Source organism: Denticeps clupeoides, chromosome 9 (genome assembly GCF_900700375.1).
Source record: "Denticeps clupeoides chromosome 9, fDenClu1.1, whole genome shotgun sequence".
Lineage (NCBI taxonomy): Eukaryota > Metazoa > Chordata > Actinopteri > Clupeiformes > Denticipitidae > Denticeps > Denticeps clupeoides.
The window spans coordinates 935089-948096 of NC_041715.1; the positions used below are offsets into that span (position 1 = coordinate 935089).

Here is a 13008-nt window from a genome sequence, read left to right on the forward strand (position 1 = left end):
GTTGGGAGGAGCCTGGAGACGCACGCAGATATAATCGTTTTTATCTTCGGCGCGCTCTTTGCCGTGTTTTGACTCGTCGGATCGGCTTTGTGGCAGCACTTGTGGTTTGCCCGTCCCGTACGTCCACGCCTCCATCGCGCTGTGATGTCTGTCTTCGCCACGGCAGTGATGGGCCACGGTGCTGCACCTGAGGCCGTGAGTCAAATGCTCCAGGTGCCACTTTTCCCGTACAGCACTTCACTGAGTCGCCCCGCAAGCTTGAACTATGGACATGAATCATCACAGTTTTCAACTGAGGCAGGAAAACAAGCCAATTGGCATCTGGGTTCACTTTCACCCACTAGGGTGGTAGTAGCCTAGTGGGTAACTAGGTAGTATAGAGGGTGGTAGTAGCCTAGTGGGTAACTAGGTGGTATAGAGGGTGGTAGTAGCCTAGTGGGTAACTAGGTGGTATAGAGGGCGGTAGTAGCCTAGTGGGTAACTAGGTGGTATAAAGGGTGGTGTACCTAGTGGGTAACTAGGTAGTATACAGGGTAGTAGTAGCCTAGTGGGTAACTAGGTAGTATAGAGGGTGGTAGTAGCCTAGTGGGTAACTAGGTAATATAGAGGGTGGTAGTAGCCTAGTGGGTAACTAGGTAGTATAGAGGGCGGTAGTGGCCTAGTGAGTAACTAGGTAGTATAGAGGGCGGTAGTAGCCTAGTGGGTAACTAGGTAGTATACAGGGTAGTAGTAGCCTAATGGGTAACTAGGTAGTATACAGGGTAGTAGTAGCCTAGTGGGTAACTAGGTAGTATAGAGGGTGGTAGTAGCCTAGTGGGTAACTAGGTGATATAGAGGGTGGTAGTAGCCTAGTGGGTAACTAGGTAGTATAGAGGGCGGTAGTAGCCTAGTGGGTAACTAGGTGGTATAGAGGGTGGTAGTAGCCTAGTGGGTAACTAGGTAGTGTAGTGGGCGGTAGTGGCCTAGTGAGTAACTAGGTAGTTTAGTGACTTACAATCAGTAGTTACAGGGACAGTCCCCCCCTGGAGACACTCAGGGTTAAGTGTCCTGCTCAGGGACACAATGGTAGTAAGTGGGATTTGAACCTGGGACTCTGAAGCTGGTGTTCTGGTTGACAGGACACTACCACATTCATAATTTAGTGTCATTCAGTGTAAGATTTAACACACCAATCTGTCATTAATTCTACATGATCGCTGATTTGTGACTGTCTGTGATAATGCAGCATTAATAATAAAAAAGCAGGTTGACCTCACACACACACACCACACACCACACACACAAGGAGCATGAAGCTCGAGCCCAACAGGGCCCAGAAACTCCAGATGGCTCCGTGGGAATAGCGGTCCCATAAGACGGGCGGAGCACAGGGAGTCCATTGTGCGGGCGGGTGGGCGGGGGGAGAGGTCGCCGTTTTTAAACCGCGCTGCATCTGGACGAAGTGGAGAATATGGAGTCTGCGGGGAGCCCGGCTCCGGAGGAGTTCGCGCGCTGCGTGCTATTTTGGAGACATGGGCGTCGGCCTGCTGGAGCTGGCGTGACCAAAACAAGTACACGTGTGGGGCGTGGCCGACCAGATCCAGTCGGGCGGAGTCTGTTCAGCCCGAAAGCGGCGTGAGAATCCAGCTGCTGAGGTTTCGGTTACATCAGTGGTTATTTTCCTGCTGCCATGGCGACCCTCCCATTTGGTGTAATGGGTGAAGATGCTGCAGGAAGCAGTGGTGGGTACAGTGTGGTGTGTGTGTGTGTGTGTGTGTGTGTGTGTGTGTGTGTGTGTGTGTGTAATCGTGCGCCTGAATGCCGAAACATGACGTTACGGGGTCAGTGGGACACACACACACACACACATACACACTGCTGCTGCTGATTTAATTGTTTCACTTGCACTCACACAAGCATGCCACCAGCCTGTAGCAGGGTGCAGATGACCATACACACACACACACACACACACACACACACACACACGCCATGCTGCACCCACCGCCTTCCCAGCCCCCCAACCTACATCTCGGTGTGTGTGTGTGTGTGTGTGTGTCTTCAGGGAGAGCGGCTGCATCCACTTTCAAAGACTCCAGGCTGCCTTTGAAACCAGAGCTGCAGTCGCTACTTTACAGCCGCATGCAGCACTGCTGTAAATGACTGACTGGGTCACTGAGTGCTTCGAGGTGTGTGTGTGTGTGTGTGTGTGTGTGTGTGAGCGTACTTTCCCTGGGTCAGCACCTTGTAGTGCTGGAGAGACGTTGTGTGTGTGTTGGGCAGTAGATCCAGGTCAGCAGTCTCCTCTCCTCACATCACCGTGTGTGTGTGTGTGTGTGTGTGTGGTGTATACTCTTCCTAGTCTTCTCTCGTCTTTGTACTCTGGTGCAGTATTTCCCCCCCATACCTGAAACTGAACTGGACTTGTCTAAAAAGGTGAAGATGTACAGTACGGGCCAAACGTCTGGACACCTTCTCATTCAACGTGTTTTCTTTATCTTCATGACCATTTACGTTGGTAGATTCTGACTGAAGGCATCAAAACTATGAATGAACACATGTGGAGTTCTGGACTTAACAAAAAAAGGTGAAATAAGTGAAAACATGTTTTATATTCTAGTTTCTTTGCTCTGATTACTGCTTTACACACTCTTGGCATTCTCTCGATGAGCTTCAAGAGGTCGTCACCTGAAATGCTTCTCCAACAGTCTTGAAGGAGTTCCCAGAGGTGTTTAGCACTTGTTGGTCCAGCTCACCCCAAACCATCTGGATTGGGTTCAGGTCTGGTGACTGTGGAGGTCTCCAGGTCTCCACTTTTTGTTAAGTACAGAACTCCACACGTGTTCATTCATAGTTTTGATGCCTTCAGTGAGAATCTACCAACGTAAATGGTCATGAAGATAAAGAAGACACGTTGAATGAGAAGGTGTCCAAACTTTTGGCCTGTACTGTACATTTCTGTAACCTCTGTAACCGGACGGTTGTTGTCTGGTGAAACCTGGGTTCAAATCAGGTGACTCAACTCTTCATGGGCAAACTGAGCCGTTAGAGCAGCGCTGTATTCCTGACGTCAGCCGGCAGGCTAAAATGCTTCTATTCGGTGTCTGGATTCAGCCTGAAAACGGAAATGAAAAGTTCTAGTTGGAAGAGTTCATTTGCCTCAAATCGTACCACTTCAATTCGGGCACGTGGCAGAGTTGCCCGTTTCTCCGTATTTCTCTTATTAAGCAGCAGTTAAATGAGGCGTCTGCTCCCTACACGTCACCCGCTTTTTTACTCGTTTAGCACCGCGGTAAATGAACGCACCGTCGCAGCATTGAAGCCACTTAACTCGACGGCCAACCGGATTCGAGTTCAGGAAAGTTCCAGAAAGAAATCGGCGCGGCTGCCGCTCGCTCCACGGTCGAACCGCAACGCACCCACAATCCAGTTCGACGGGAGGCGGGGTCACGCACCGAGCGCCTCGTGTGGACCGATAACTGGCATGAATTTCGGAACGAATTGCATGAATGAGGCCTGCGGTAACATCCCAGGGTTTAGATGGTTGGTTTTTGGTTGGCTTGAATTGCCGGTCGAGGTGTGACTTTGCGCCGGTTTCCGGCGCGGGTGCTTTATTTACCACCGTGGGGCGCTGTGTTGGACATGTTTCCTCTGTAAATGCCCTGGCTCACGTCGGTTGTGCTGAGATTCGGTTGCAGCGAGTGTTTTTGGGGGGAAATAATGTCTTTCTCCTTTAAGGCAGCTGGCCTGTAGATAGTGGACCTATCTGGTTGTCTAAATGAGGACACGTTTTGAATGGTGCTTGAATGCGTTTGAACCCCTGTCCTTGTGTAAATAGCTCCGAATCCGGGCCACTGCTCCGTCCTCCCCGAGTTAAATATAGCTGGATAGAACCCCCCAATCATGATTGATGATTTATGTTCTGAGACTCGCCCTCATGCCGTCACTCCCGTCTTCAAATAAAACAGCTGCTCTAAGGATGCTGGGTAATTTGGCCTAGAAATCAGACCAAAGGCGTTATGTTTAACAATGTCCGTCACACTCTGGGGACCGTGTCTGCCGTAAGGGGTCACCGCGGCGGACCAGCCGGCCTGTTTATCCGCACAAGGATTTGCCAAAAGTCTGAAGCCGGATGCCCTTCCTGACGCAACCCTCCCCATTTCCCCGGCCAAGAGACACGTGGTCCCCATGCGTCCCCAGTGGCTGCGCTGTTGTTGGGACAGATGTGACATTTCAAATTTGAAACGAACGGCATTAGAATGTGGTGTTCAAAGGTCGAGGCCACCGTGACCTAACATTCTTGTCAACATGGGACATGTATCTGGAAAACTTGAAGGGATATTTGGTAGAAACAAATAGACTCTAGACTGATGTTGGCCAAAGGTCAGGCTTACTGTCTACAGCAGGGTGTGGCCAATCCCACAAGATCACTTTAAATAGATCTATTATTACGGCCTGGCAGTATAAACACACAAACTTTAGATCCCACAATTTCCAACATTCCATCTTTTTCAATGAACCTCTATGACAAAAACGCGTCATACTGCTGGTCATGTTGCAAAAAACAAGACTAAATGTGATTTTCTAAATAAAACTATACTAAAATGTTTAATTGCAGTTATTATTATGCAGTAAAAAATGTGATACACAGATTAGAACAAATGTGATACACAGCAGCACAGCACATGGTGCACATAGTGAAATTTGTCCTCTGCATTTAACCCATCACCCTTGGTGAGCAGTGGGCAGCCATGACAGACGCCCGGGGAGCAGTGTGAGGGGACGGTGCTTTGCTCAGTGGCACCTTAGCGGATCGGGATTCGAACCGGCAACCTTCTGATTGCGGGGCCGCTTCCTTAACCGCTAGGCCACCGCTGCCCCATATTTCTGTTTTCTGTGTGTCCCATTCGGTTGCTCAGATGACGTCACTTCCTCAATACGCATTTCGGCATTGTTTCGATTTAATGATGCTTTATGGTGGTTTAGCAGCTAGCTGGCAGAACAAGATGAAGTGACGTTTGGTCACTTTCTTTACAATGAAGTTGAAAAACTTGGGGCAACAATAATATAATAATAAGATAACCTTGTTTTAATTATGAAATGGGTTAGACCAATTTTTTTAAGATGACTAAAATGCAATTTTTGTTGACTAAAACTAGACTAAAATAGTCCTGGATAATTGTGACTAAAATGCTCAGACATTCAGTCGACTAAAACTCGACTAGACTAAAATGAGTATGAACATGACTAAAACTAATAAAAACTAAAATGACGGCTTGACGCAAAGACTAAATTAAAACTAAAATTAAGACAGGCCGCCAAAAACAACTAGACATTGCACATCTTATACGAAACTTCAGTCGTGTTGCTTACGTGTAGAACGTGTTCTGGTAAGTATAATTTCTTTTTCATTATACTTTATGTTATGTTGTACAGTTTTATTGCACATATTTCTGCTTGTTATGTATCTGTTGTAATTAATGAAAATTATTACACACTTTTTATAAAAATTATTTTGCTAAATCACAACCCTCGTCAACAGATAGCGATTCAGCGGGTAAAAAGCTCCTGTCTAAACGTGAAGATTGGAGATGAATAATAACTATATGTGTGAGGACAGGACGTTGTCGGGTGGTCCCTGATGCCCCCTCCACCCTGCCAGTGGGGCGCAGAGCTGCATTACAGACCTCGTGGGTCTGATTTATGGCCTGGATTCTGCTGACGGGGTGGAATGTGCGGCTCCGAGTGGATCGATCGTCTTTTCTGCTCTTTTCTGCTCTCGACTCAACTCCTCTTCCCCCTGGCAGGGTGATCCTCAGCTGACGCCGCGAGTGGAGTAGCAGAACTCAAGTGAAGGTAAGCTGCAGACGCAACTGCTCACACACACAGTAGAAAAGGCCACGCCTTCCCGCTCTGCGTCAGAGTCGAATGGCGGCTGAACTGGACGGGGGGTCGAGCAGGGATATGAATATTCCCTCGCAGAAGTGTGTCGGATTTCTCTCGTATCCCCGGGGAATGTGAAACCATGTGTGGGGGTGGAAGGTGTTGAAAGGGTGTGGTTTGCATTTACACACACACACACACACACACACACATAATATATAATATTTCTTCCTCAGCAGCGCTGATACAGATATACAGTCCTGTGTGTCTGCAGCCCTGTTATCATAGCACTGCAGGTGGGGGCACACACACACACGCACACACACACACACACACACCAACAGGCCTGGCCGGCTACACTGTTATTATCACCCGGCGCTGCACAGAGTGTATATACAGCACACAGTACAGTACAGGACATACAGGGTGTGTGCATATACACAGTAATATGTGCAAAACAGACTGTACATACACCCTATTTATTATACAGAATAAAATATATATGTATGTAAAAATTAAAATGTGGTATATGTGGTGTAGATGTTGTGTACACTTCATTAAATAAAACATATATTGCATAAAGTACTCCGATATAGTACACATACCATACAAATACCTTACTTACATTACCTACAGTGTACGTTACACTGTGTGGTCTGTGTATACAGTATACTGTTGCGTATATATGTATTCAGAAATGCATAAGAAATAAATCAGCTGGTCGACATCCTGTAATACTTGCCCTGAACAGCATGTGCATGTTATATGAACATTATTATTTTTTTCTGTCAGAGAAGCACATGTGGTTCTGCTCAGGCATGTTCTTTTACGGACTTAACGGCGTGTAGCTCTGGTGGTTTTCCACGTCAGTAATGCGCTGCACGTTCCCGTACTGTGGATGTGCGCTCTGGTTTTTGTCGCCTGTAATACGAGGAAGCAGCGGGAAGCGACATCACCTTCGTCTGGGGGCTGAGCGCATGAAGGTGCAGGTGAAGGTGTCGCTCTCGAGGAAACTGGGCCAGATGCCGTACGGCATGAACCAGGGTAATTGTAAATTAGCAGAAGCAGCCGGGAGCCCAGATGTGAAAATTATTACATTTTTCCCTGATCTGACAGCGCCACACCCAATAAGTGCTTCATTTACTGTCTTTGACTCTGGACTGGACTGGAGAGACGTCCTATAGACAGGAAGCAGCTCTGCTCTCCAAAAGCTTCTGGATCGAATAGCAGCAACATGTTCCCTTATTGACATCCAGGTCATTTCTGAAACCCAGTAGATGAACTTTAATGAGCGTGACCACGCCCACTACCAACACCAACATGCAGGTAATCAGGCGCTTTAATTCCTAGTGAACGTGACCACGCCCACTACCAACACCAACATGCAGGTTATCAGGCGCTTTAATTCCTAGTGAACGTGACCACGCCCACTACCAACACCAACATGCAGGTTATCAGGCGCTTTAATTCCTAGTGAACGTGACCACGCCCACTACCAACACCAACATGCAGGTTATCAGGCGCTTTAATTCCTAGTGAACGTGACCACGCCCACTACCAACACCAACATGCAGGTTATCAGGCGCTTTAATTCCAGTCAACATGACCACGCCCACTACCGACACCAACATGCAGGTTATCAGGTGCTTTAATTCCAGTCAACATGACCACGCCCACTACCAACACCAACATGCAGGTTATCAGGCGCTTTAATTCCTAGTGAACGTGACCACGCCCACTACCAACATGCAGGTTATCAGGCGCTTTAGTATTCTGATGGATGATCTAGTGAATATGACTTTAGCGGTTCATTGTCACAGTTCCATTATTAAAAGTCACGTCTCACTTTCAGAAATATTGTATGTAGTTCACTCCGCCCCCTTCTTTTTCTCTGTGTAACACAGAAATGCTTCCAGGACGTGACAGAATAGTGTCAGTCTGCCCAGGGGGATGCTGGGAAACATGGGTACTAGTCTGGTACCGTCCTGTCCCTCTTGCTAGTGTACGTCTGTGAGATGTGGGACTGAAGCAGGTCGTGGTAGTGGGTGGTAGTGGCCTAGTGGGTTAGACACTCGCCTATGAACCAGAAGACCAGGGTTCGAATCCCACTTACTACCATTGTGTCCCTGAGCAAGACACTTAACCCTAAGTTGCTCCCGGGGGGACTGTCCCTGTAACTACTGATTGTAAGTCGCTCTGGATAAGGGCGTCTGATAAATGCTGTAAATGTAAATGTGATGTCAGTGATTACTCCTGCAGCATCTGGGTTTTTTCACACAGCCGCGGGCATATACGCAGTAATGATGTAAGAGAGTCGGACGGGCAGGAAGTCGGCCTGCCGGTTTTTACGCCTGCGTGTTGAATTATTTATTTATTTCAGCTAATGCCGGCTGGTATAGGGCAGCGGGAGGTATCGATTTTAGCCCGGTGGTCCAGGTGTCCATCACGAGCACGTTATGAGAGCTTGACTTGACACTCGGTGAACACTGGCCAGGACCTTGTTAGGCGTAATTCATCTCGTCCTCTGGTGGTGTGTGGTGAGACGTTTGCCAAGGCTGCATGTAGATCGTCGGCGCTGTTGGCCTCCAGGAGGGATTCCGTCTGCCGCCGGTTGTTCTAACCTGCACGTTTCTGGAACCGCGAGCAGTTCCAGCGTCCCCAGAACCCTGATGAGGCGTAGAAACGCGCCTCAAAAATATGCCAATATTTTCCGTACAACTGCAGGTTTCAGCGTTCTTCCGGCCGTCCCACGGCACGTTTTGGAACGTTGACCCGTCTCTGCGCCGTACGTTGCACCGTTACAATGCAGCCCTTGTTTAAATAAACCGCGGATAATTTGCCAGCTTATTTCTGCAAATCTCCCGGTTTTTGGCCTCTGCTGCCAGGCGGCCACGCTGGGCGCCAGCGGGCGCGGCGCTTATTCGCGGTGCTCAGTTGTGCGTGAAAGATGACATTAGAGTTCCCCGTTCCGTCCATCTGTCCACAGGTTCCGGCCCTCGTGGCTTTTTACCGCGATCGCCGGGAGCCGAGCTGTTTCATTCCCTCCGCCGTGGGCTGGTAATTGGGCCCCGGCGCTGGCATCACGGGGCCTGAACGCGGCATCCGTGGTTCAGCATCGCGGCAGGGGGGGGGGGGGTTTCCAGAATGTTCTCGTCTTTTCTAGTGCGCCTGATTGCACAATTTTCCAGAGCATCGGTAGCTGCTTTGGAAACCCCGCGGTGCGGATTATTTTAGAGACAAGTTCCCAATTACAATAATTAAAGAGTAAATTGTAGCACTGTGTGATATATATTACAAAAGTATGTAATATCATCACCATAGTGAACATATTGCGTTGTGTAAAGTGTATGTACTGTCCCGGCGAGTCCTGATCAAGGTGCTGTCTATATGGAAATAGTGGGTAAGACACTCGCCTATGAACCAGAAGACCCAGGTTCAAACCCCACTTACTACCATCGTGTCCCTGAGCAGGACACTTAACCCTGAGTGTCTCCAGGGGGGGACTGTCCCTGTAACTACTGATTGTAAGTGGCTCTGGATAAGGGCGTCTGGTAAATGCCGTAAATGTAAATGTAAATGGTCACCTCCAGCCACCAGATTTCAGCACCAACTGTGGACGTTGTGCAGACGCGGCCCATCTGTACCTTTTACCGCCACAACCGCAGCTGAGTAAACTGCGGCGATTGACCACAGACGGTTCAACTTTCCCGGAGAGGAGGGCCGCTGGACCGGTCCTGGGTGGAGAGGTGGTGTCGGGAGGCTGGAAAACTTGAACCAGTTAAAAGGCTGCTGGTGGTTACGGTTACCTGTACGGACGGGTTCGATCCGCGGTCGACCCTATGACGACCTCATGTTCGTGTGAACTTTGACCTCTGCATGCTGCGTCGCGCGTTTCTCTCTGCAGCTGACAGCTGACGTCGCACGAGGTCTGCCGAGCGCTTCAGGGGTGGAGAATAAAGCGGACAAGTTTCTCAGTTGGCGTTTGGTAGCGTTGGTGTTTTTATTTTGTGAATAAAATGAATAAAGTTGTGCAGTGATTTTGTGATTTCTGAAAGATCTGCTGTGGCGAGGAGCCAATGAAGAAAGAAGAAGAACCTGTGAATAGATATTTTAACAGCAACAATAATATTAAAGCTGTATTGGATTGGGTATCTGCAGGGACGTATCGGGGCCCCCATCCCCGGAGCCACATGATGGTTCTATCTGGCGGAACGCCGGTCCTGTACCTTCTGCAGAAGAAGGAAAACGTCGATGCACGCGGTGCAGGAACACCACGGTGAAGACCATCGCAGAAGTAAAGCAGGAAGGAGCGGGTTTCCGGCGTGAAATGGGCGTGTCCTCTCCGCCCTCGGCCTTTTGATTGGCGATGCCATTTTCAGGCTCTGGTTGATTTAGCACGCTGTAAATACAGACTCTTGACAGCTATATTTTCTGGAAATGGATCGGATCCAATCAAGTCATCACATTTCCCACATTTCCCATAAATATAAAACCCGCAGTGGCTGTTCTGCGGTGCCTACGATTGCCGGTGAGTTATAATCACTGTTCGTAAAGGATTTTAAAAACCTGACATTCTGCGTGAACATCCAGGCAGACGTAGAAATGTGCACCAGACCGTTCCAAACCAAGATTTATTCCATTCATATGCAGGTTCATTTCGTGTTCAGATCGAAACGCTCCTTCTTGACTTTTCTCGCTCTGGAGTGACAAAATAGTGGAAGAGATGTGGAGCCCCTGGTCTCCTGGCTTCGTTTTGTCCCGGCGTCCCAGCCGTAGTAGAGCACAGACAGCAGAACTCCGGATTGTGCTTTAAATAATGGAAAATAGTTTGGCGTGTGTAAATAACGGCCGGGAATGGAAAGGAGAGCGGTAGCAGAGTGAAGGTCGGAGTTTGTTTTTGGAACAGTTCTGTGGCTGCGGTGTTGAAGGAACATCGAGAGCTTACCTTGGACCGCCGGTCTTGGCGCCCCGCTGGTGGCTGTGCTGTCATGGAAAGTCGGCGTGTTGTTGTCGGGGTCTGTGCACCTCGGAGTGGCCCGCCGGCGTTGGAAAGCGTCCATTTTGGACGCGGATGATTATATGGTTCCTGTATAAAAAAAACAGGAGGTCGTTTTCAGGAACGCCGGACGGGGAACGGTACGTCGAATGTAAACATGGGAAGAGTCTGAGCGGCTGCCGCTCCGCCGGCGCGAGGAAAGGGGATTAGCGCGTGTTTGGCCGCCGCCCCGGCGAGGCTCCATGTCGCGTTCCTCACCGACCGCGTGAAGACGCAGGGAAGGACGACTTGTTGGGCCGTTGACCCCGGCTTGACCTTCTGACACTTCACCGTGAACCTGATTCTGTTCGTATTCATTTCGTAGTTTTTACTGAACTGTTTTAAAGCTGGCGAAGATGTTAATGTGAGTCTGTCTCTGGAGGCCGGACTTTTACCTCAGATTGCAGCGCTGGTGCTGTGACGGTGTCAGCGCTGCTGTTCCACGTTTCGGCCTGTTTTCCCGCTTTAAAAACACAGCGTTCCCTACTCAGCCGCGGGAGTTCCTGTCGGGATGCTGACGTGTTGAAGCATGGATGGAAACAGCTGGAAGTTAGATCCTCTTTTTCCTACAGGGAGCATCGCTCCGGTTCGGGATGGCGCAGCCTGCACGTGGCCCTTTCTGAAGGCCTCAGGTTCTCGGGACGTCACTTGGCGCCTGTTTAGTCTCCGGTCACCTCCAGTCCAGCGTTTTGCCGTGATTGATTTGCAGGGAATCTGCAGGGATTCTTGGTTTTCTGTCACTTTGTGCAAATCCCCTGCAGGCAGCACATTCATTTCAGAAAGACCCAGGTCATGACCCCTCACCCAGCGTGTTACACCGTTCTGTTCCCCGCCTCACCCTGCGGCCACGTCTCTTCTTCAGCAGGAGAGCATTATGAACCCCAGTTGGAACATTTGGGGGGTGGTAGTAACCTAGTGGGTAACACACTTGCCTATGAACCAGAAGACCCAGGTTCAAATCCCGCTTACTACCATTGTGTCCCTGAGCAAGACTCATAACCCTATACCCTGGTATAGAGGGCGGTAGTAGCCTAGTGGGTAACTAGGTAGTATAGAGGGTGGTAGTAGCCTAGTGGGTTACTAGGTGGTATAGAGGGTGGTAGTAGCCTAGTGGGTAACTAGGTGGTATAGAGGGTGGTAGTAGCCTAGTGGGTAACTAGGTAGTATAGAGTGTGGTAGTAGCCTAGTGGGTAACTAGGTGGTATAGAGGGCGGTAGTGGCCTAGTGGGTAACTAGGTAGTATAGAGGGCGGTAGTAGCCTAGTGGGTAACTAGCTGGTATAGAGGGCGGTAGTAGCCTAGTGGGTAACTAGGTGGTATTGAGGGTGGTAGTGGTCTAGTGGGTAACTAGGTAGTATAGAGGGCGGTAGTAGCCTAGTGGGTAACAAGGTAGTATAGAGGGCGGTAGTAGCCTAGTGAGTAACTAGGTGGTATAGAGGGTGGTAGTGGCTTAGTGGGTAACTAGGTGGTATAGAGTGCGGTAGTAGCCTAGTGGGTAACTAGGTGGTATTGAGGGTGTTAGTAGCCTAGTGGGTAACTAGGTAGTATAGAGGGCGGCAGTAGCCTAGTGGGTAACTAGGTAGTATTGAGGGTGGTAGTAGCCTAGTGGGTAACTAGGTGGTATAGAGGGTGGTAGTGGCTTAGTGGGTAACTAGGTAGTATAGAGGGCGGTAGTAGCCTAGTGGGTAACTAGGTGGTATTGAGGGTGTTAGTAGCCTAGTGGGTAACTAGGTGGTATAGTGGGTGGTAGTAACCTAGTGGGTAACTAGGTAGTATAGAGGGCGGTAGTAGCCTAGTGGGTAACTAGGTGGTATAGAGGGTGGTAGTGGCCTAGTGGGTAACTAGGTGGTATAGAGGGTGGTAGTAGCCTAGTGGGTAACTAGGTAGTATAGTGTGTGGTAGTAGCCTTGTGGGTAACTAGGTGGTATAGAGGGTGGTAGTAGCCTAGTGGGTAACTAGGTAGTATAGAGGGCGGTAGTAGCCTTGTGGGTAACTAGATGGTATAGAGGGTGGTAGTAGCCTAGTGGGTAACTAGGTAGTATAGAGGGCGGCAGTAGCCTAGTGGGTAACTAGGTAGTATTGAGGGTGGTAGTAGCCTAGTGGGTAACTAGG

The 13008-nt window shown here is 49.3% G+C and overlaps 1 protein-coding gene across 6 annotated transcripts in view; it reads left to right on the forward strand.

Annotated features, from left to right (window-relative positions):
* The window catches only part of raph1a (Ras association (RalGDS/AF-6) and pleckstrin homology domains 1a), a 46796-nt gene that overhangs the window by 3478 nt on the left and 30310 nt on the right, over positions 1-13008 (forward strand). For 3 of the 6 annotated variants that reach the window (XM_028990638.1, XM_028990632.1, XM_028990637.1), the window contains exon 2: positions 5787-5835. The exons of 1 other annotated variant lie outside the window; for it this stretch is intronic. The gene's annotated coding sequence lies outside the window, so the exon portion shown is untranslated. Of the gene's footprint in view, positions 1-1579; positions 1722-5236; positions 5713-5786; positions 5836-13008 lie in introns of those variants that run through there. 2 more of the 6 variants (XM_028990635.1, XM_028990634.1) reach the window with 2 other exon arrangements.